Here is a 23,254-nt window from a genome sequence, read left to right as displayed (position 1 = left end):
GCCTGCAGCCAGCTCAGCAGAAAAGACTAACACCTCAAAAATGGAAACTGGAAGCAGCAACTGGAAACAGGAAGCCTCTCATATTGCAGTGTGAACTTCAAGTTCCATGATACTTTTCTCCAGTCAGCATCATCATTTTAAAGCTGGCATGGTGCCATCATGGTATTGAATACTCACCAGCAGATTTGATTTGCTAAACCCACAATATTAATACAACCTATAATTTAGTGGTATTAATAATGAATAAATAAGCCGAGTATTTGAGTTGCTGGCTATAAACCAAGCAGAATATTACTCAGTATTAAAACCAACAACCCTATTTAAATGCTTGAAGGGTACTTAGAAGTTGGGAAGGTTTAAATCATTAGCTCAGTCAGATTCCATCAGTGTGAGCTCATAGTAATTTTGATTATCCAGTGGGTCAATAAAAACGTTTGGGGAAAATGATGCCTTTTCTTCAGAAGAAGTCCAAAAGGAGAGAAAGAGAGACACTGGGGTACCATCCTGCAGCACTGAAATACACATTCACTATGTTATCACTTTAGAGTGCAGGTATGCTTGCCAGTACAGAAATACAACATAAAATGAGGTGTCTGATCCAAATATTTACAACTTAATTGCTTATTTGTTTACATACACACCTTCATTAAAAATTCTGAAACTTTACTGTGGACAGAAGGCAGTAGAGAAAGAAGACTTGTGAAACAAACCCTATGTTTATCTCCAAGGTAGCAGGTGAGAAAATGTCCTATGGTTATTACATGACATGAGAATAGAGAACAGCTTCTGACACAATTAACCTTTTAGCCACATAGGGAAGTTATTTTTAAAAAGCAAATGGTGTTTCCTTGAGGGCCAAAATTTGTACACCTTGCAAACTTCATTCCAGTCAGCACTTCTTCAAAAGTGCTAAACACACAAAGAATAGTTGCAATTAATTTTTCTTTTCAAAATAAGTATTAGAAGTACCAAAATACAGTCTTAGCCTGCACACAAATTTTCTTCATTTATAAGAAACGACAAGGGACCTCCTTAGCAGGGTGCCATGGGAAAAAACCCTGGAAAGAAGGAGGGCCCAGGAAAGCTTGTCAGTGTTCAAAGATCACTTCCTCCAGGCCCAGGAGCAATACATCCTAAAAAAAGAGGAAGACAGGTAAGAATGCCAGGAGGCCTGCATGGATAAACAGAGAGCTCCTGGACACATTCAGATGCAAGAAGAAAGCCTACAGAGAGTGGAAGCAAAGACAGGAAACCTGGGATGAATACAAAGAAATTGTCTGTGCCACCAGATACCAGGTTAGAAAAGCTAACATACAGCTAGAATTGAATCTGGCTAGGGACATTAAGGGGAACAAGAAGAACTTCAGGTATATTAGTGAGAAAAGGAGGACTAGGGAGAATGTGGGACCCTTCCAGAAGGGAAATGGAGAGCTGGTGACAAAGGATAAGGCCGAGGTGCTCAATGACTTCTTTGCCTCAGTCTTCAACGGCAAGGGTTCCAACCACAATGTCCAAGTCCCAGAGGGCAAAAGTAAAGACTGAGAGGACAGCCTGGTCATCACACTGCTTATAGCATCTCAGTGCACTTACATTAAGTGCAAGGTTAGAAACGAAAAGACAGCTATCATGTATCTGTCCTAAATTCTTTTAGAAGGAATTTTGTGTTTTGAAAGAAAATTCACAAACCAAAACTCTAATTACTAGAAGAAATATGGGTGAAGACTGTAGAAATTACATTAAAGGAACTAAATACAGATTTTAAATACATGAGCACATTTTAAATACATGTTCATCCTAACAGCCATAAACCTGAGATACTTATAATACTTGGGTTTCTGCAAAGTTGACATACTTGTTCCCTACTTGTGGCATAGTGTCTATTGTTCTATAACACACTTGAAAACAAATTCAAAAACATCACTATTATCCAACAACATAAGAAGCACAATAGAATAAAACCCTGAAGTATTCAATCAGCCAAACTTCAAATGAGAAAGATTCAGAATCAAGAGAAATAATAATTCATCATGCAAAAGTATAGAATTTGTTTTCTTTTGTCTGTCAGGCCAACGGCTCTTTTCATGGTGTAACAAATGAGCAGCAATATGAAACAGTTGGAAAATCCATGAGTTTACATGCCTAAGATAAAGGTTGATATAAAATTGGTGCTTCACTGAAAAGCACTTTGTGCAGTTTGGAGAACCATGATTGAAACTCAAAGACATACTGGTGAATCAGTCTGGTCTTCCTATCAAGCTAATTAGAATTAGGCTAATTAAGTGCAAACCATGAGAGCAAATAACACAAACAAAATAATATTCTAGCCATAAGGAACTAAATTCTTAACATGGAGTAAGTGCAAAGGGCAAAATAATTTGAAACTGCAGTCAGTCCAAAGGTTCATCTAATGTCTTTAGTCCAACACAGGTTAAAAGCAGACAGAAGATGGTTATTATCCCCTCTGCAGACACACTTGTGTTACATAAAACTAAATTCTCTAGAACTGTGTATGCACACAGAGACATGTACACACACAAGAATTATGACAGTGGGGAATGCAAGAACAGACTAACAGTGAATTCCTTCCAAGAAAATATATAGTATATAAATTGTTGAGAAGCCGCATCTCTCAGAAATAAGTTCATTCTCCTTTCCTCTTTCTGGAATACCTTTGTACTAATACTGCTGAAACTAAGACAAAAAGTTCTGATCACATTGAAACCAGTGATTTGCAAAACTCTCTTCAACAAAACTACCTGAATTTTTACTTGCATATGTATGTGGCACACTTGTTTTATGTGTGCTTGTCCTTCGAAGTGCATACAAGTAGAGTTTACAACAGCCTTACAAAAGTGACTGTGGTATATGCAGCAACGGCTACCACGCAAGTCACCATTTCAGACTTTCTCATGGCTTTGAGAAGATGGGTAGTAAATTTCTCTTTATAAAACCCTTACACTGAACCCCAGAATGTAAAACATTTTATTACAAGATCTACCTCATTCCCTGCAAGTATGTTTGGAAATGCTTTGTCAATGAACATGAGAATGATCTCATGTTTCTTTCAGATGTTATCAATAAATTACTGCAAATTAGCTACCAAATAAGCCCTGTGTTGCTGTTGCTAAATGTTTCATTTCCATAAGCTCTTTAGCCAGTCACATTATCACACTGAACTACTGAAACGTGGAATTATCTAGTATTAAAGGCGTGGTACGTGTTTGTAGAGCCTATTGAATGCTTTCAAAAATGAAAACCTAAGCTTTTCATTATTGAAACACAGTTTCTCTTTAAAAGGCTATGAAGATTTTAATATTCACAGGATTTATGCACAGGTGTAGTAATAGAAGTATGGTTCTTAGAACAAGAAGATTTGCCATGTAGTACAGAGCTCTCTAATACTGGAGCTTTTCTGAAAGGGTTGATTAATCATACTGTTTAAAGGTTGTGACACATTTATGCTCAAACTAATACAGGCAAAGCTAATAATTCACAGTTATAAACCTGTGCAAGAGATAGCTCACATGTTTGGCACACGATTTTAAATTCTGGACATTTTTGGACCCTGCACATGGCTTTTTTGTTGAGGCCAGTTAATTAGCACGTCTTAACTCTTCAGTCATTTGTGTGTTAATTTGAAAAAAAAGGGAAAAAATAAATCCCTACTTTGTTATTTGGATTGGCTTTGAAAAGCTTTTGTCACTTAGGTTGACTCAGAAGAATCATAAACTGTAAAGAGTAAGGACAATAATTCATATCGTACTTCTCCTCAGCCAAGACCATAAACCTTTAGACTCACTAAGAAAAAAGAGATCTTCAGAGCATTTACTTAAACCACAGAAATAGGTGTTGACCATAAATACACTGAAAATGTCAACCCAATTATAAATAAATATTTAAATGTGTTTCAGTGAATTTTGAACGTAGATCGTCAAGCTTTATAGACCAAAAATGTATTCAAGGCAGATTTATTCAAGGCAAAGCAGTAGGAAGATTTACACACAGAGGCACTGGATATTGGTGCCACCACACCATAGAACCCTTGAAGTACAGTTGTGCTGACTGTGGGCAAAGAAAGGTCATACTGGCATATGCCAAGTAAAAGCCTGTTTCCCACAATTTACACCAAGAAACAGGTTGGCAGAAGCTGACTCCAGAAGAACTGCAGTGAAGAGGGCAGATGTTGATCAGATAGAATTTATGCTAATCCACGAGTGTTCCTCCTGTCCATGCTATGCACAGTTTGCATGGGAAAGGAAGGAAATCCACATAAGCAGTCTATGACCAAGGTCTTGTGCTGACAGATATATCCTGGGGTCAGTCTGGTCGTGTTTTGACCCCACTAACACAGACCACTTTGTAAGTCTTTCTGCAACAGTGAAAGGAATAGATCCCACACAAGCAGAGAGGGCCAGTGCTCCCTCAGACATCCTTTACAGTGTCTGATAGACACCTTGGAGAGAAACTGAAGGACTAAAACCTCCATCACTCTAGACAGAAGCTAGCAAGGACACAGACTTGAGGAGTCAGATGAGAAGACTTCTAAGAAAAACTGCTTTTTTTCCAAATATAGAAGCAAGGTCAGAGAAAGCAATTGCATGTTCTTTGCACAACCAAAGAGCACAGGTAAGATGGATCAGTGGAAAGTGAGATTCAAAGCCTAAGGTAATTTACAGTTAGCTCAGTTAGGAATATTCAATTAAAGCCTTTGAAATGCAGTGTAGGCAGCAATGAGGAGTTTGGCTTCTCTCCAAAAGCAGCTGCACTCAGACCCAGGACCCAGATGGTCTCAGGAGGAGTTAGTGGAATTAATGGCATTACTACAATCTCCTCACCTGGTCAAAAGTTAGTGCTTCTGCTTGACATAACAAATTATTCACTATTTAGGTTACTTTTGAGGCACATTTGTAAATGGCAATATTGAATGTCCTTTATGTTCAGTTCAATATTCTACATTTGACATAACAGCAGCCATGATAAAAATATGTGGCCTGAGAGCACGTTTAGGAAAATACGAGAATGAATCAGCAGTTTGATTTCTCCCTCTTTGATCCATGCATTTTAACTTGTTGGGTTTCCAGTTTGAATGTTATTACTATTTAATTAAGGTCATAACTGTCTGCGTTCCGGTTCCTGAAAGCCTATTTGGCATAACATTGGAATTAGCAGTAATGAGAAAAATACGCTCTTCCATCATCAACTTTATTACCTTGATGAATATCTCACTGCAGGAATATATGAAACGAATTAATGTACCTGCCTATTAAAGCCACTTCAGGAGATGGCTGAACATATAGGTGGCCTATTAGCTAAAGAGAAATTCAACCTAGAGCCCAAGAGAGAAATACAGATGTATCGAAAAAGTGGATTTATTACAGCTATTTCTTACAGCTACTCACAGAAAAAGAAGATGTCAGCAAAATTTAGAGTGCTAAAAGATTACACTAAAAAAAGTTGGGTGATTCGGGGGCATTTGGATTTTGCATAAAAGATTACAAAGAGGTTTATATGTTTTTGTGAGGGGTTTTGTGCATAAAAGGCTTTTTGTAACTTCCTCATAGTTGAACTTAAATTATCTGTCACAATAACCAAAAGAAAACCACCCTACCTGAAGATACTACCTAAACACAGAGTGATCAAAGTCACAGATGGGAACAAAACTTTGGGTAAAATCTAAGGCCTTTGGATAGTTATTTGTTTTAGAGACTATTATCAAGGGGATTACTGTTTCCATAGCTATCCAGAGAAGTGGAAAGCAAAGATCATAATATGGAGCTTACTTTCCTTTTTTCCTTCAGAACTTTTTGCAGTGTCACTCAACTATTAGTACATAAAGGTAGCTAAACTTTATAGTGTTAAGCAAATGCACATTTTTTATTTCCTTTATTTATACTTGCTGAGGTAAATATTGGGAAAAGCTAGCTTACTGCTTAAAAATCAGCATTCCCACCAGTTATGAAATTAGAAATTCTTCTGCTTGCAATACTCAAGAGTATCATAAACAGTTTAATAGAATCTAGAACATAGAGATGGAGACTGGATTTATGCATAAATCTGCTAAGTAGGGTTTACCTTTGATAAGCTAAAAAAAGGACTATAAAGAGCTTTCTAAAATGGTAACTCACAGTATCACCAAGGTTGGAAGAGACCTCACAGATCATCAAGTCCAACCCTTTACCACAGAGCTCAAGGCCAGACCATGGCACCAAGTGCCACGTCCAATCCTGCCTTGAACAGCTCCAGGGACGGCGACTCCACCACCTCCCCGGGCAGCCCATTCCAGTGTCCAATGACTCTCTCAGTGAAGAACTTTCTCCTCACCTCCAGCCTAAATTTCCCCTGGCGCAGCTTGAGGCTGTGTCCTCTCGTTCTGGTGCTGACCACCTGAGAGAAGAGAGCAACCTCCTCCTGGCCACAACCTCCCCTCAGGTAGTTGTAGACAGCAACAAGGTCTCCCCTGAGCCTCCTCCTCTCCAGGCTAACCAATCCCAGCTCCCTCAGCCTCTCCTCATAGGGCTGTGCTCAAGGCCTCTCACCAGCCTCGTCGCCCTTCTCTGGACACGCTCAAGCATCTCAAAGTCCCTCCTAAACTGGGGGGCCCAGAAATGAACACAGTACTCAAGGTGTGGTCTAACCAGTGCAGAGTACAGGGGCAGAATGACCTCCCTGCTCCTGCTGACCACACCATTCCTGATGCAGGCCAGTATGTCATTGGCTCTCTCTGCCACCTGGGCACACTTTTGGCTCTAGCTCCTTCTTCTGAAGGCAGTAAGTCAGCTATCCATAAACATACTTCTTTTATAAATATACCAAGCAGAATGTTATATAGATCTTTCTTTTTGCTGTTAGTTAGTTTGCTCTAGGTTGTGGTTGTTTCGGTTTAGCTCTTTCTGTTTTTCTACTTAAAGTATTTACATTGGGAACTTGTCACAGAATGCGATGACTCAAACGGGAAAGAAAATAAAAGCAACCAAAAGCAACCAAAACAAAACAAAAACCCCTTTTCTAATTTCCAGACTTAAATTTAATCACAGTCACTTACGCATTTTGTTCTTCTGGTAGCTTTACCGTATTGTGTGCCAGCAGGATGTATTTATCAGCAGGAATCCTATTTTCTCCCTGACTCTCCTACACTATACAAGGCAAGGTTGTAAAAACCCCTGTAATGTGTGCTCTACGCTCTGAACAATATTTTATCACATATGTTCCAGTTTGAGGTAACTTTTTTTTTTTCAAAGTACAAAACCACAACTGAATAAATAAGGTATCTGAATAAATGAGGTGTCTGAAGTGCTACAAATTTCTTGCTGAGACTAGAAAAACTTTCCCGGTGTATCATAAAATCACATTTGCTCTTTTTCACAACTGTGCTACGTTGTTAGCTAACACTTCTTGATCAATCAGTAATCCAGAGATATGTTCTCCTCAGTTACTTCTATGTAATAACCCCTCAACCTACAGCAGGATTACACGTTATTGGCTCCAAATGAACTTTCATCACAGACTACTTAGACTGTAATCCCATTTCATAGAATCAACCAGGTAGGAAGAGACCTCCAAAATCATCCAGTCCAACCTATCACTCAGACCTGTCCAATCAACTAGACCACAGCACTAAGTGCCTCATCCAGTCTTTCCTTGAACACCTCCAAGGACGGTGATTCCACCACCTCCCTGGGCAGCCCATTCCAATGGCAAATCACTCTCTCTGGGAAGAACTTCCTCCTAACATCCAGGCTACACCTCCCCTGGCACAGCTTCAGACTTTGTCCCCTTGTTATGTTGCTGGTTGCCTGGCAGAAGAGACCAACGGCCTGGCTACAGCCTCCTTTCAGGTAGTTTTCAGGTAGTAATTTCTACTATTAAAGTTCACACAGCTTTTCTCAATGTTATTCCAATGTTCCTCTGAGCTGCTCACCACAGGAAAACCTCCCTCCTATTCTTGTCTTTTGCTTCCTTCTCAGTGATGTCATCATTGAATTTAATTAACACAAAACTATTATTTATATCATTACTGTATTTTACATGACTGTTTTTACATAATTATTTAAATTAAGATATTAAAAATGTTGGTTTCTCTTCTCTGGTAACTATAAATTCAATTACTAACTCTTAATTACCTCTTAGTATCAAATGGTTCTGATCCTCACCAGGTAAATGGATACTCTTACATCAAAATCAATGTTATCTTTTCCTGAGAGTGTCTATCCCAGTTATTTTAAAATATTAATTTAATCTCTTTTGTGATAATATTGATAGAGTTGGAGGCTAAGTGTACTCTTTTGGAAACATAAAAGTTAACACTGTAAAAGTAATCTTCAGTATTACCTAACACTGTAAAAGAAATCTTCAATATTACTGAACACTGAAGATCTTACTTCCTGCTGCAAGCACAAATTTAAGAATAATGAATAGCAGTACTTTTAGTGCAGACAAGTTCCTGCATCCTTGCAATAAGTAGAATCCAGTACAAATCTGAAACAACACAAATACTCTGGATTTCTCTTAGCTGCAATAAATGAGTTCTGATATCTCTACATAACCTTAAGACATTTATTCATTTCACCCTAAAGTATTCAAGCAAAATAATCTTGTTACCCAAAATAGTACATGAATTATGCAATATATATTAAGAACAATCATTCAACAGACATATCAGATATCAACTGCTGACAAGATAAACATATTAACTTAAAAATTTATTTGCTTTAACACACAGACAAAATATAGAATGTATTTCTATTTTCAAAGAAATTAACTTCCTGCAGTACTGGTTTTGTTGTCACATGCCCTTACCGAGTTTTGGGGTTTTCCATCTTTGTCTTCCTATCCTGATTGGCAGAAAACACTGACAAACTAATTCATATATCAGACACGCTGAATAGGAACACTTACTAGCCACATACTTGATACAGCTCTCTGAAAATCTGTTATATTTCTACATTCCTTATTTGTGAACAATTCTGATCTGCAAGAAATCTTTCAGAATCAGTTCCAATTTATTTTAAAACGTATCTCCTCAAATGAGATCTGTCTGGGTGTTGTAAGTCAACCTTTCATTTATGAGCATGTCCCTTAAGCAGACACAATGAGGAGGTTTTTATTCAATTGTTAATGTAAGTGTTTGGTCAGCACAGGACACATAGGCTATTCATGTGGAGAAAATGTGATGGCCCCAGTATAGCATAAATACATTTGGGTGTCTTTTAGCAGTTATGTTTTAAGCTAGGAACTTTGCCAAACCAAACACTTTTCAAGCAAAGGTTTGGTCAACCGTTGAATACATAACCATCTTCACAGCCTTGCTTTAGCTATTACCATTGAATAAGCACTTTCTGTACCACATATGATTTCAGGAAATGCAAGTTAGAGGTCATAGTTAATACTACATGAATTATACACCAGATTTCTCAAGTGTTTTTTGCATGCAAAGTGCAGGACAAAACATCTGATTTCCCAGTTTCTTTATTAATACTTTCAGTTTTCAATGGAAATAGAACAATCAGAATGCATATACATATAACCCTCAAATATAAACAGATGTGTATACTTTCATAAGCATATGATACAATACTTTCATAGATACGTTCCTTAAAGACGTGGTGTTTTTAAGTCTCTCTTCTTTCCTTTGCCTCTTTCTCAGTGCTATAATGCAATCCTCAGTGTTTGAGCACCAGACTTCAAATGAGAGATCTATTCAAAACACGCACAGACAAAATAAGTGGTTTCCTTAGTAATGGGAACTATGTGAAAGCCTCTGAAACAGCTCCTCCTCCAGTAAGTCATTATGTACGCGATCCTTTTTACCCCTCAACTTAGTAATGTAAAGGTTACTTTACATTTAAATAGAAATACCTCATGAGCACCCACAGTTTCTGGCAGTCAAATTACAGAGGAGAGAGGAAACATTTACATCATTCCTAATTAAACAGTTTGATTTTTAATCAGTAAGGATGTTGCATGTTCCTGTGACCTTTCAATTAATTTTCCAGATCTACAAGTTGAAAAAAAATGAAATTGTGTAACTACACTGCTAAGAACTTCACTTCAGTATCCATCACACTCCAATGACTTATTGCATTTACACATATCCATGCTGTTAACCTTATTACCACCAAGGCAACATCATAACAATTACCGACAACCACAGTTCAATGATGCTATAGATGCCATGGGAAAAATTATTACAATACTTCTTTTAGTCAAAGTAACTAACAGCAAAACAGCATTCTAGTTCTAAAATGTATCTCAGTGACCTTGTTTGAACTGATTTCTAAATTGGCAGTACAGCTCTTATGCAATTATTTTTATGAAAAGCAAATCATCTAGTATTGGCATTGTTGTCTATCCATCTTTAAATTAAACTACAATAAAATGTAACAAAAATAGTGTCCATTTAGTTTCATCAGAAAAGGTAAGAAATTCAAGCCTTAAGTTCTGGCTTAAGAAAGACTGATCCTTACCATATACACATGAGGGCAGTGGGGGGAAAGCAAGCCAGTATCAGAATCAGGGGAGTGGTTACATTTCACAAGTCTTTAGTAAGTGAAAAAAGCTCCTTCTCATTGATCTTGTACTACTTGTCACACTAAACAGTGTTAACAACAACAAAAAAAAAAAGGTAAAATGGTTTCACATAAAGATTCAGTCAAATTTCAAAAGAAAGGAAAGCAGACATAAGCAAAGACATTGAGGACAGAAATATCAAGATTCACCACCATCTGCAATAATTACAGCTGTCAGTATGAAAATTCTTGGCTTTATATTCAGATCATCACTGCCATCATTTTTTTCACCAACTCCAGATACAGCTTAGCTCAAAGATATATCCCATGGACATATCATAAGCAACAGGCTCATGAAATCAATAAGGTCATCTCAGTGTTAGAGATCTACCATTGACAAGATTCCAAGAAATTATAGCCAATTACTATAAGTTACAAATAAACTGAGATACCATCACAAGTAAGACAAACTTACTGAGCTGAAATCGGTTTTACAATGGAACACATAGACTGAGCTTGAAAACCAGCTTACAGACCCTATATTTCATCTACCTAATCCAGCTGCACATAAGGATTCTCTAGCTGTTTTTCACTACTCTGTCTTCATTAAGATTCCTACGTGGCATAGCAAGGTTGTGGTTGCTATGTGTGACTCACTTCCAGCTTTCAGCAGATGCCAGAGATCCTGTCTATTAAAATAAAGCCAGGGATGAAAATTAGAACTCAGATATCTGTCTGAGTTGAGCTCAAAAGGCATAAAACATACAAAGATTTTCTCAGACCTCAGTCCATTCCTGAGGAAGGCTAACTACAGCCCTACAACCTATCATGAAGCCACATGGATTTTGCCCTTTCTGTTTGGTAGAAAGCAGTTGATACATAAATAGGTAAATTTGCTGGAACATTCAAAATCTCCTTGATCATCAAGATAAGAATCAGCTTGTCACCACTGCTTTCATTCATACCAGTCACATATGACTGAATGTGTCTGTACTATATGGCTCTTTTATTACACAATCCTATATTTTGCTAAGTCATGTAGCACCTACTATCTACACAGCTTTTAATGAAGCAACGTGGTTTGTGCAAATGTGAACTTTCCCTTATGTGAAATCCCTTACAGATCCATGGCCTAGGTTTACTTCCATCTGCTTCATCTCCACCCTATCAACTCTAACTCTGAGATCTGACAAAAGAAATTTGGTAGAAGGTTAAGTAATCTGAGCATAACACTTTCCATTATGAATTACAAACGTATTTAGAAACTTGCACTCTTTGGCAACAAGCCTTTCATCTTCAAAAATGACAAAGAACTGGAGCCAGAAATGTTGTTTTTGCTAATCATTTAAAAAATAACTCTGCTTCAGAGGAATGCTTATTAATAAAAGTTACTCTTTTTTTGTGTGGACACATAAGCTTTAGGATCATGTCAATAAGAAGTTGCCATAATATCTAAAAGTGTGCCTGACAGTGTCAGGTTAAAGGCATTACACTGAAAATGCTGGTAGAACAGCCTATAATTAATAAGTTAGCAGATGATGCCATGAGGAAGATTTCTTTCAATCTGAGCAATTCTGGACCTTCACTCTGAAAGCAATACTTCCCCCACACCTCACTCAGAAGATATGCTATAGGTATGCTTTGAAAAACTGGTGAAAATTAATCTGTCAAACATCAGCTTCTCTTTTTTTATTATCCTAAAGGCTATAAGAAGAAAGTGCAAAGAGCCACCACTCAGTACTCTTCCTTGGAGTTATGGTGCCTCAGTGACCAGAATAGGAACACATGTGGTCACAAGCAATGCCTACATGAAGTTACTTAGAAAGCATTAGCTCTTTTACACTTGGACAAAACACACTCAAAACCATATTTTTAATTGACAATTTCTGTTTTCTTCAAACTTATAACAATACACATGAATTTTTTCCTTTAACTGCATAGTATTCCCATTTGAAACTATACTTGCTCCATTCTAAAAACTGCTATGTTCTCAGGGGCTGAAAATGGTTACTGTTAATTTCCTCAATCCCATCAAGTCTACGGGACATTAAAGCCCAGGGATGCTCCACCTTCCTATGTAATCAAAAAAAGAAACAAGCTTTTAAATCCTCTTCCAGTTTTGAGAACAATGTGGACACAGAACCACTTTAATAACTAAGAGTTTTATACATCATGTTAATTGTCCGTTACAAACAAGTAATTAGCTTATTTTCATGTGCACTCACTAATCTGATAAAATGCATGCTAAATAAATACCTGGAGCTAGTCTACATTACTTTCATCACCTATCTGTCAGTCTGAGGTATTCTTTTTTTCTATCCTATAACCTAATAAGCTTTATATAAAATTTTGGTGAAACAGATTACATTGCTATTTTAAAACCACCAAGCATCATTGTGAAATCAGCAGGAAAATAACTTAATGAACCTTAATCATCATAATTGTATTGCTTATAGAAGGTATCTTTCTCCTGAAGACAGTTTGGGGAAAAAATAAATTCTTTAGCATTAGTCAAATTTAAAAATTCAATTATTTAATTTTTTTTAATGAAACAGAACTGTATTATAATATAATAACATTTTAACTAATATGTAAATGTATGCCTATCAAGGAGGTACTTTAATTGCATATATAAGTCTATCACTTTCTTTATGCAAGTATACTTTAGCTGATCTAATTATTTAGCCCTCTAATTACACAGTCCATACCAATCAACCAAAATGAAGTATTCCTATAATCTTACTTTCACATGTCAAATCATTAAATATGTTTTTGCATGATTCATTTTGAATGAACTACATTAAGTACTTGAAGTTAAGGACAAAACCCAGGAAAGCTTTCATGCAGTGCATGGTCTATTCCTCCACTGGTTGGAATAATAGAAAAGCAGAATTTGTTTGGCTTTAACAAAACATTTTCCTATTTTTAATTTTGCCCAAACTTTTTGAAATTTTCTGCTCTCTTACACCATCTACCACCCCCACCCTGTAGCATAGGTTTCTTTTGTTTGGGACAGGTGTAATGGACTTTCGATTTTGCTATGGGGGTTAACAGGGCAAGAAGCCTTAAGTCTCTGATTTTGGGTTGTACTTCTTTAACATATCCTGAGTATTGTCCAATCAAACACGGGTCATTAGGCTGTGCATCAGGGAAAACTCTTATGTTCATTCTGGGAAATTTACAGTGGTATTTGCAGCTGATGATGGCGAACATTAAATACTATCAGAAGCTCCAAGAGCCACCTCGTGGGGTAAAGGAGATAAGTTTTCACCAATGGACCCTCAGGTTGTAAAAAGTAATGTGACATCTTTCTGGCCTGATGTGTTCCCTGTCACCACCCTAGGCAGGAAGACCTGAAAAGCAACTAAAGAGTCAGTCTCCACTGTTTTGGCTATACTTTAATTCGTATCAGAAAAAAAAAATAATGATGCCCACAATAAAAGAACGTGAGAAAACGAAAGGTGGCCTTCCTCCTACCCTGGAGTAGTTCACATATTTGCAGCCTCTCATGTAAATGCCATTATTTCATGTATGAGGTAGGACTGCTGTACCTCAGTTTATTAAAATCGAACAGTAGACATTATTAGGAAAGATAAAACATTTTTCCCCTGTACTTAGTTTAAAAGCAGTATTAGAAACCTTGGGGCAGAAGGCAAAAAAACTCTGCTGTATTACAGCCACAACAATGCAAGCACCGGGCAGTTGAAGAGGACTTGCTTTGCAAAATTTGCTCTAATCATTTATGACAAACTGAAATTTATTCAAGAAGTTGTCTTTGTTCCAATTCGCTTTTCATAAGAAATATTTCATGAAACATAAAAGAATTTTCTCACAGAATAAAAACAAAACCAATGTGGTCCACAATCTCAGATGCAAAGTAAACTGAAATGATACATATTATTCATGAAGTAGTCACCACTTCGTAATAGAATTCTGGTGCTACTGACGTTTCCAAGAGTACATGAATTTGCACTGTTTACTAATCTTAAGAAATGTTTCCTGCTATTATTAGACGGCACTGCGAGCCTTTTATCAAACGAAACAAGTGTGAAACGAGAACCACATCCCACTTTAATCCACTAGAGGGTGGTCTGCCGCAATCAGGACTGGAATACTGAGTTCAGGCAAGACATCCAAGATTCTCTTCGGTTTTGACCTGTTGATAACCAACTCTTTGTATTTCGCTATTGTTCACCTTCTGCTGCAGAGTAATTTCCTTTATATAAAACAGCATGTATGATTACAAAACCGTTTTTCTTACTACATCTATCTCATTATTGTTTTGTGTATCTGGGAGAACAGATGATGCATTTCAGTATATACTTCCCTTAAATTGAAAACAAACCCCATAGATTATTTCATAGTTTTCATAGCCTTCATAGTTTGTATGCCCTTTACTCCCAGATACAGAATAAATAGGAAAAGAACTATTTTTTTTCCACCAAAGAGCATAGTACAACGGGAGAAAGGAAGGAAAAAGGGAGAAAGGAAAAATCTGCATTCTATTGTTTATATAATTAGACATCTATTAAACAAGAATCAAACAGACAGGAATTGAAAGAAACTGACTTTAGCTAACCTGTTCTTCAGCTTAATCTGATTTTTCCTTTCCCTGGAAAATGTATTGTTGCTCTTACTTTCTACTGATAAAGCTACATAATAAAATATAATGTTTTATAAAATTTAGGAAAGGAGTATGAAACACCCTTTACTTTCTTAAGCTAGAAAAAAAGGTAGCAGAATTGGGGGGGGGGGGGGGCATTTTTTCCTGAACCGTTTCAACATGCAGTATCCTCTGAACTAGAACAGCCTTCGCAGAACTTCAGTGATCTCTAATCAGTTGTTCTGAACACAGATAACATCCTCATATAGCCTTGGGGGGGGGGGGGGGGAATAAATTTAAACCTCCCAGGCTGTTTGGTACAACCACAAAAGCATGCCCTGCAACTCCCACAAATCGGAAGAGCTATCTGGAAGCGTGCAAAGGCTTGTTTCACGTATCCGTACCCAGAGCAGCAGTGTCACGTAACAGACAGCTTCCCACGGCCAACCAGGCTGGCGCAGCCGCGCATACCACGCGACATCTGGGCACACCGAAGGACTGGCTCTTCTCTGGGGACTGGAAGGGGCTCAGTTATTAACAACCACTGAGCAGGCAGCACCATGTCAGTGTGACAACCAAGCGAGTGAACGATGCACCACTAACCACCATGGAAACAAGGAGAAATCAGAAGAGCTAGCAAGCATCTCTCTCTCCCACACCCCTCTCTCTCCGCTGGATTGTGAATCTCAGCCAGCCAGGCAGCAACAGCGCTCTGGCAAACGTAAGGGATCTCAGCTGGCAGCACAGAGAGTCTCTCATGTTGTAGGATATCAATAGATACATCTTTGTATTATATCCTGTTAGACACAGACATGCACATAGACTCACATACACACACATACATGTATGCACACCTATCCAGACTCTGGCTTTAATACAAGTATGTGGCTACCTGAACTAAGGAATCAAAATTACCGAGAGGCGAGAACTCCTCCAGCTCTGAAACTACTCTTATTATAGGGTAAGTTCCTCTTTATTTTCAATTCTATTCTGACTTTCATCTTAATATGTAAACTCTCTCCCCTTTCTTCTTTTCCTGAAGTTATTTTATTAAAAATGGTTTAGTTACCGAATGCAAATACAAATGCAATTTGGCTTTTTGTGACAGAACTAATCTAAAAATGTTTGCAATGGTATCAGATTTGTACATTTGTTAGTTTGAAAGGACATCAAAGGATACAAATCTAAAAAGGAAGAATGTTTCCCCTGATGTTTTGGATGCAAAAATCAAATTACACAGATGCTCTGTGTCTTGAAACCAATAAAACAAGATACAGGACAGCCTCCTTTCTTCTCTCTAGTACTAGGCTTAAAGGAAATGCTGTTTATGTCAGGACGTAAAAAACACTGAGCAGCAAGGCTGAATGAACATATCACAAACAGTTATTGAATTTCTGCCAGTCTACATCTTAAGGATTGTGGCAAATGACTTCGGTTAAAAACATTCCCTTCCTAGTCAGAAGGGACAATGTGAATGTCTCATTACAGATGCAGCTGGAACAGATGCGTTAGGTAAAAAGGCTCGCATTAAGCAGAAGAGTTCTAATCTTCTTTGGTAATTAACAGGATCACAGCAGGGTGCCTCTAAAGTATATTTTCATGTAAGGAGAGTGTTCAAATCCATCACTACAAAAGCTTTGCCTGTTTTAGCACAGGAAGGCTAAGAACTGTTTGTCTTTGCTTTCCATGTCTTTGTTTTCACATGTCTAGTTGGGAGTTTTTGCCCAGCACTGCTGTTCAGAAAGAGCCCATCATAGAGGGATGGAGAAGAGAGCAAATGCAGGGGCTACCAAAAAAGAGACAATAATTTTCTCTTTAACCAATGTAATCAACATAAAATTCAATACTAGCACAACTGCTGTCTAATGTGTTTGTGTTTATGTTTGTGCATGTCATTTCTTTCATGCAGTACTAGAGTACCTCAGTATCCCCTCAGATGAAAACACATTCAGTAAAGTCTATCAGCATGGATCTGTGATTCACATATCAGTGAAAGCCAGATAGTGATTTTTACTTTACACCATGAAAATACATGTTTTCTACCTAATGCATGTTTCTGAGTGAAAAAATACAGCCTGCATTATCCTGAATAATTTTGTTTGCTTTTCAGTGTACTATTTCTGTGTTAAAAACAGCTCAGGATTTGTATTATTTCTCCTCCTCCTTTTTCTCCCCTCAACCCCTCACTCCTGTACACTCTTGGAGAACATCATAAAGAATCAGTTCCTTTGCAGCATTGTGATTATTTTCTTGTAATGTTAGAGTTACAGTGGTTTGAGAAACAAACATTGTGAAACAATCATCAACAGATAGCCAGTGGCTGTAAACCTGCCACCTTTCCACAAACGTCAGGAAATGGGTAGCTTAACAATATGTATGATAAGAAGTCAATTAATTCAGGTGACCTTTTTAAATGGTGACAATAAAGCAGCTCTGACAATATGCCACAGCATTCGATATTCCCTCCGGAAAATGAATGAGCTTAAGAAGAGGTTTCCTTTTCAGAGTACAAAATGAAAGGCATTGAAGCATTAGCTCCTGCTATTGGCAAGTTCGCTTCCTCTATTTCAGATAGTCTATGAAATCTGTTTAAAGCAAGCTGTCTTATTTTATTACTTGAACCACAATCTTTAGTTCAATTAAATATTCTGTTTTTGCACACATTGCACATGCATTTTAGTTGTTAAAATAAGAATTTTAAGCTGCTGGTTTGGATTTTTACAGACTGTGCAATACAATAAGGAGAAAACCTGATTCTGATCTCTTCATGCTATATGCAAAGGACTACTCAGACAAAACTTTTTCTATGTACCACAGTATATGCTGAATCTTTATCCTTACTACTAATATTACTAACTTTACATTAATGCATACTGGGCTCTCCCACATATATCTCAATGTGCTACTCTATAATATTATACAGATATGACAAAGACTTCCAGAAGAATATAATCATTCCAGTCATATATGTACAGAAAAGATATACTGTACATGTATTGTCTGAGTATACAGCATAGAGATTCTGAACCAGCAAAGCACTCAAAATGCATGCTGACTGTATTTTGGCTAATACTTCCTCAAAGCTCCTGCAATAATATTGTAGTGTCAGACAATGACTGGCTGATGTTGTTATAGCAACACCAAAGTACCACCTTTCAGGGTGGTAGATCTGAGCATGGCCTCAAAGCATGCCTGTTTAGAGCATCCAGAATTAGGTAAGTATTTCTCTTTGGCACCAAAATTAGACCAGATCAGCTAGGCTACCTGTATGTACTACAGATCAAAAATATCATGTTCACTCTGTTAACTGATCAAGAACGGGCAGCTTATGAAAATACTCATGTTCTGCAAATCACTTGTGATAACTTTTTCCTTGACATTAGAGGACAAAATTACACATTAGTAATTAAGCACAAACCATTTCGCAGTGTTGGAGCTTCTTTGATTGTTGGAGTTTCTTTGACTTTTACCCCTAATCTTTATTATATTGATTCTATTTTAGTATATATGATTCTACCAGCAAACCAAAAGCTCTTCTGCCTGGTGACAACCACTCCAAACAGTCTTTAACAGTGAAATTTTAGAGCATCTAAAGTAACAGAAGATAAGCAGTAGAAGACAATCTGGTTTTCAAGACAAGCTCTACTTCTGAAAGAAAGGTCACCACAGAGAATCACTCAAAACTTTTCAGAACTATATGTTTTTAGTGAATCATGTTACTTCAATATTTTAGTTAATTCATACATCCTTCCTTCCGCTAGTACCATTAAAAGCTGAAAGACGACAAAACTCTTGAGAAAGACATAGTCAGAAACTATCCCAGTAAATCTTTTCACTTTAAGTTCCACAAACTCTACTTATTATCAACCAGTAAAAGCTGACAAAGTCATTTCAGACTTAGCACAAATCTTTTCTGAAGACCGCAAAACAGACAGTTTCTAAGATTGTTATTTTTCATAACATTCAAGATTTCATATACCTGAAACACAATACTAATTCTCATTCTAACAATACAAGAAGCAATTAAAATCCTTTACTCCACTGAAAGCAAAATGCCAGTAGAATTTGAGAAGAAACAGTATTGACAGATGTCATTAGAAAAGTCATTAAATACATTAGTATTAAGAGAAAAATCAATATTTTTCATTACAACTGTAATGTAACTGTAAAAACTAATTACTGTGCCTCCTACTTATTCAGCTGGCCACTCCACATACTGTTAACTGCTCAAATGACATTGTTCATAAAGAACTTTTGAAACCTTGATTTAAATAATCAGTCTGACCTTCAGTGTTATGAGCAAAATCTATAAATGAAGTCATCAATGCTTCCACAATAAATTCATATCCTCAGCTGACCTGAACTGATAAAGGTCTACAGGCACAGCACATGGAGCTGTACTCATCTACACCAGAGAAATATCCAATATGGGCATCATATTATGACTTTTTCCACTTTGGGTTTGTTGTGGAGTAGATAAGAGTGACACCTGGTGAGAAAGAGCATTTCCATGAAGGTGAAATAGAAACTACTTCCACAATTTAGCTTGATCAAATTACCCTCTCCCAACAGGATTTCGTGTTCTTTATATATGGAAGACAGTGTTGTTTAAGTCAAACATAACGGAAAGAATAGCAAATGTGCACATTTTCTTCTTTTAATAGTTAAAGACATTCTACTCATATGAACCAAAGGAATACCATTTGCTAAGCAGGTTTATATTTATCATGCTCATCTACTTCTATTTTATGACTTCTTAGTTTTAATGTATATACTGCTCAAAGAACAGACTACTGATATGACCTCACCCCTTAGGATTCCCAAGCCCACTTACTGGTTTTCTGCACAGCAAAATCAAAGTCAAAGACATCAAATTGAGGGGAAACTTTAGTATCATAAACACAAACTTTTACAGACCATCCTTTAAACAAGTATCTTCCACTTAGAAATAATCATTCTTCAAAAATTATTTGTCTCAGAAAAACTCGTTCTCTTTCAGCTTTTCTATTCACTGTAACTGCTTGGCTAAAGTCAGTAACACTCTAATCCACAGAAAGTAAGAAATAAGATCTCTGTATTACTGTTATTTCTAGTCATCTGCTGTCTTTCTTGAATTCATTAAAATACCTGCCCCAAATTCAATGATAGCTTAACTCCACTTACCTCCAAATTAGAGCAGAAAAGAACTTTTACCACTTTTCTGCTATCAGCTTCCACAGTCTTTGTTAAACTGGGAAATGCTTTTTGACATTAGCACAAAGAAATAATTTAGTAGTTTCGTTTCCTGTATCAGCATCTGTATTTAGACGTAAACACCACAAAGCTGAATAAAATGCTACAGATAATACTTTTCCAAAATATCTACCAGTTATTATTACCTCAAGAGTCATTGACTATAAGGCAATTTCCTCTTCCAGGAAATAAAAGTCTCTAAAATACTTGGTATAAGAAAGGTAACAATCTTAAGTGTTCTTAAATGTAGACGGAGATACAGCTACCAGTATGGGGGGGAAAAAAAATAAGGTTATACAATTCTCTGCTCAGGGATCAGACAACTTCATAAATAACTTGTTGAATAAATCACAGAATAATAAATCAGAATAAACAACAGGTAATAGCTCACACAGAAAATGGCATTTTTTAAATCACCATAGAACAGCCATCCTCCTGCATGAGATGAGTCTCCTAATAGCCTTTACAAGTGCAGTGTGATGATCAGACATTACTAGAGCTTTTCTAGCCTGGTCTGGAGAGGTTAGAAAACACTGTTCTGGTGCTAAAACAAAATGGTATTGTTATTCAGTATGCCAAGACAGCATGAGAAAATATCCCTGACTTGGGAGGCAAATGTTTAACCTTCCCTGAATAAGGGTAAACACAAATGCCTCCAACTTTACTTTGCTTTACAATAGCAGTACATTTATGCTGAAAACAGAGATATGTGTGTCCCTATTTGTATCATATTTATGTGATTTATTCTCTACCTAAAGTCCTAATAAAATCGTTCATTTTGACAAGAATAATTTTTATGCGGACATGCACTTTTCTGAGAGGTGTTAGCAAGCATCATGGTAGCTGTACACTAGAGGACTAAAGGCATTTCCTTCTTTACCACAAGCTAATTGCCATTGCCAAGTTCTTTCAAGTCCCTGAGCTTCCACCCCACTCTGGAAAGCAGCCTTCTCTAGATGCCATGTCAAGGATTAGCTATTTTTGCAGATAACACTTAACAGTGAGCTAACTCACAGTGTTTCCACAAAATGCAGAATAACCTGCTGAGTTCCCTGCACCAGCTGGCTCCATGCTGCAGGCCACAGAAGAAATAGAGATGCAGGAGAGTCCACTCTGCCCAAGACTCATATGAGGGCTGAGCCTTCCACAAAGGCTTCGTCCCTGTGTAATACAGCTTCAAGTCCACTGCATAGTATGAAACAGCTCTTTTCTATTTGTCTCATACAGAAATCAGATAGTGCTTTAAAAATTCTTCCTCTGCACTGCAAAACTGTATTTCAGAAACAATACAATGAATTTATAAAGTACAATATTTTCTTTTTATCAAATTATAAACAAATAAAAATGCCTTCCAGAATGAAAAACAAAATTATAATCAACTGTAGCTTGAGGGACATTATGTGCATATTTAAGACCAGTTCATAACAAACCAGAGTTACTTAGGTTATCATCTAAGCGTAACACTGTAAGTTTATCCTAGATGTATTCAGAGTGTTATAACCTTTTGAATATACATTTCTTTTTACACAGGATACATCATACATTTTCAAAAAAGAGACAACTGTAGCTGTAGAGTAGCTATGCCACGGCAGTCCCAGAATACATTAATTCCACTACTTCATTTTAAGTTGTTTGGCCAGTTACTTGATGGCAAGCCCAAATACAAAGCTAAAATTCTACAGCACTTAAGTGAAATTGAATGATTCAGTAACCACCATACCAGTTGATAGAGGTATCCTTATGAGGTGATAGAAGAGAAGATGAGGTAATTGCAAATATAATGATCTGAAGTTAGAAATCTTTGAATAGCCATTTCACCCAGTATGTGTAATTCAGACAACATGTTCTTCTCAATGTTGCTTTGATCTAGATTATTCAGTCATCAATATCGTGTCAGACAAAGATGTTCTCAGTCATTTCAGTCTTATTGTGAAATAAGTGACAAACTGGATATTCATTATAATTTACACTCCAAGCTCAAAAAAAAAAAAAAAAAAAAAAAAAAAAAGGAAGGGGGAGGAAAAAAGTCCTCTGTGTCTTTCCTAGTCAGAAAGAAAAGCCAGTCAAAATGTGGTACTGCACAGCAGTAATTCTGCATTTTTCACTTTCACACATCCGAGAATAATTTGCATGTTTGGACACACATCCTGTGAACCCTATGCTCACTCTAATAAGAAGCAATCTCCTTAGATATTAGTGCAGATATTATCTGTAAAACAGAACATTTTCACACCTAAATGTGATATCAACAAGTCTTAGTATACTTGAGCAATACACTCGCCACTGCTCTATTTCAGCAGCAGTCATGAGAGTCAATGCATTTGCATTCACAGATACTTCCATGCCTTAAAGGACAATAAAAACCAGATACTAGGGTTCACTCTGTGACAGAGACACTCATTTTATAACACATTCTGTTACTGCTGAACAGAAAAAAAGGTGAAAGGTATATTAAGCAAACTAAAATATATGAAAGAAAATCTGATTAACTACAACTCATGTGATGACTACAACTTTGCCTTATTTGCCACAGATGCTACAATATAAATCACTCTCCTTTGTACCTTTAAAGCTGGTGATGCTGTGTATTGCTGATGATGCCTGATGTACCTCAGTAGAACCAAGCTGGATCAAAACAACTGTGGGAGTGTCAACTGATATTCTTACCTTTTATTCCTCTCTGATGCTTTGCTAATTCTCTTTGTTTTCACTTTCCCAGTAACATGATTTTAACAAAATTTTGTGTAAAAGTAATTCTAAGAATCATCAACTAAAACCAAGCAAATGAAACTATTACCATTAAAATTTCCATATTAGATAGATCAATCCAGAAACCTTTCACAGATAGTACTTAGAATTCCCATCTTTAAGCACAATTTTACTTCCATTTGTGGTAAATGGCAAAATTCCCATT

At 36.9% G+C, this 23,254-nt stretch overlaps 2 protein-coding genes across 5 annotated transcripts in view; one reads left to right on the top strand and one right to left on the bottom strand.

The window, feature by feature from the left end:
* Positions 1–23,254, bottom strand: part of IMMP2L (inner mitochondrial membrane peptidase subunit 2) — a 480,812-nt gene that overhangs the window by 223,548 nt on the left and 234,010 nt on the right. The window lies entirely within an intron of this gene.
* Positions 15,497–23,254, top strand: part of LRRN3 (leucine rich repeat neuronal 3) — a 32,970-nt gene continuing 25,212 nt past the window's right edge. The window contains exon 1 of the mRNA XM_064142124.1: positions 15,497–16,069. The gene's annotated coding sequence lies outside the window, so the exon portion shown is untranslated. The remainder of the gene's footprint in view (positions 16,070–23,254) is intronic.

Source organism: Pogoniulus pusillus, chromosome 4 (genome assembly GCF_015220805.1).
Source record: "Pogoniulus pusillus isolate bPogPus1 chromosome 4, bPogPus1.pri, whole genome shotgun sequence".
Classification (NCBI taxonomy): Eukaryota; Metazoa; Chordata; class Aves; order Piciformes; family Lybiidae; genus Pogoniulus; species Pogoniulus pusillus.
The sequence above is the reverse complement of the archived record's forward strand: the minus strand, read 5'-3'. Positions and strand labels throughout refer to the sequence as shown.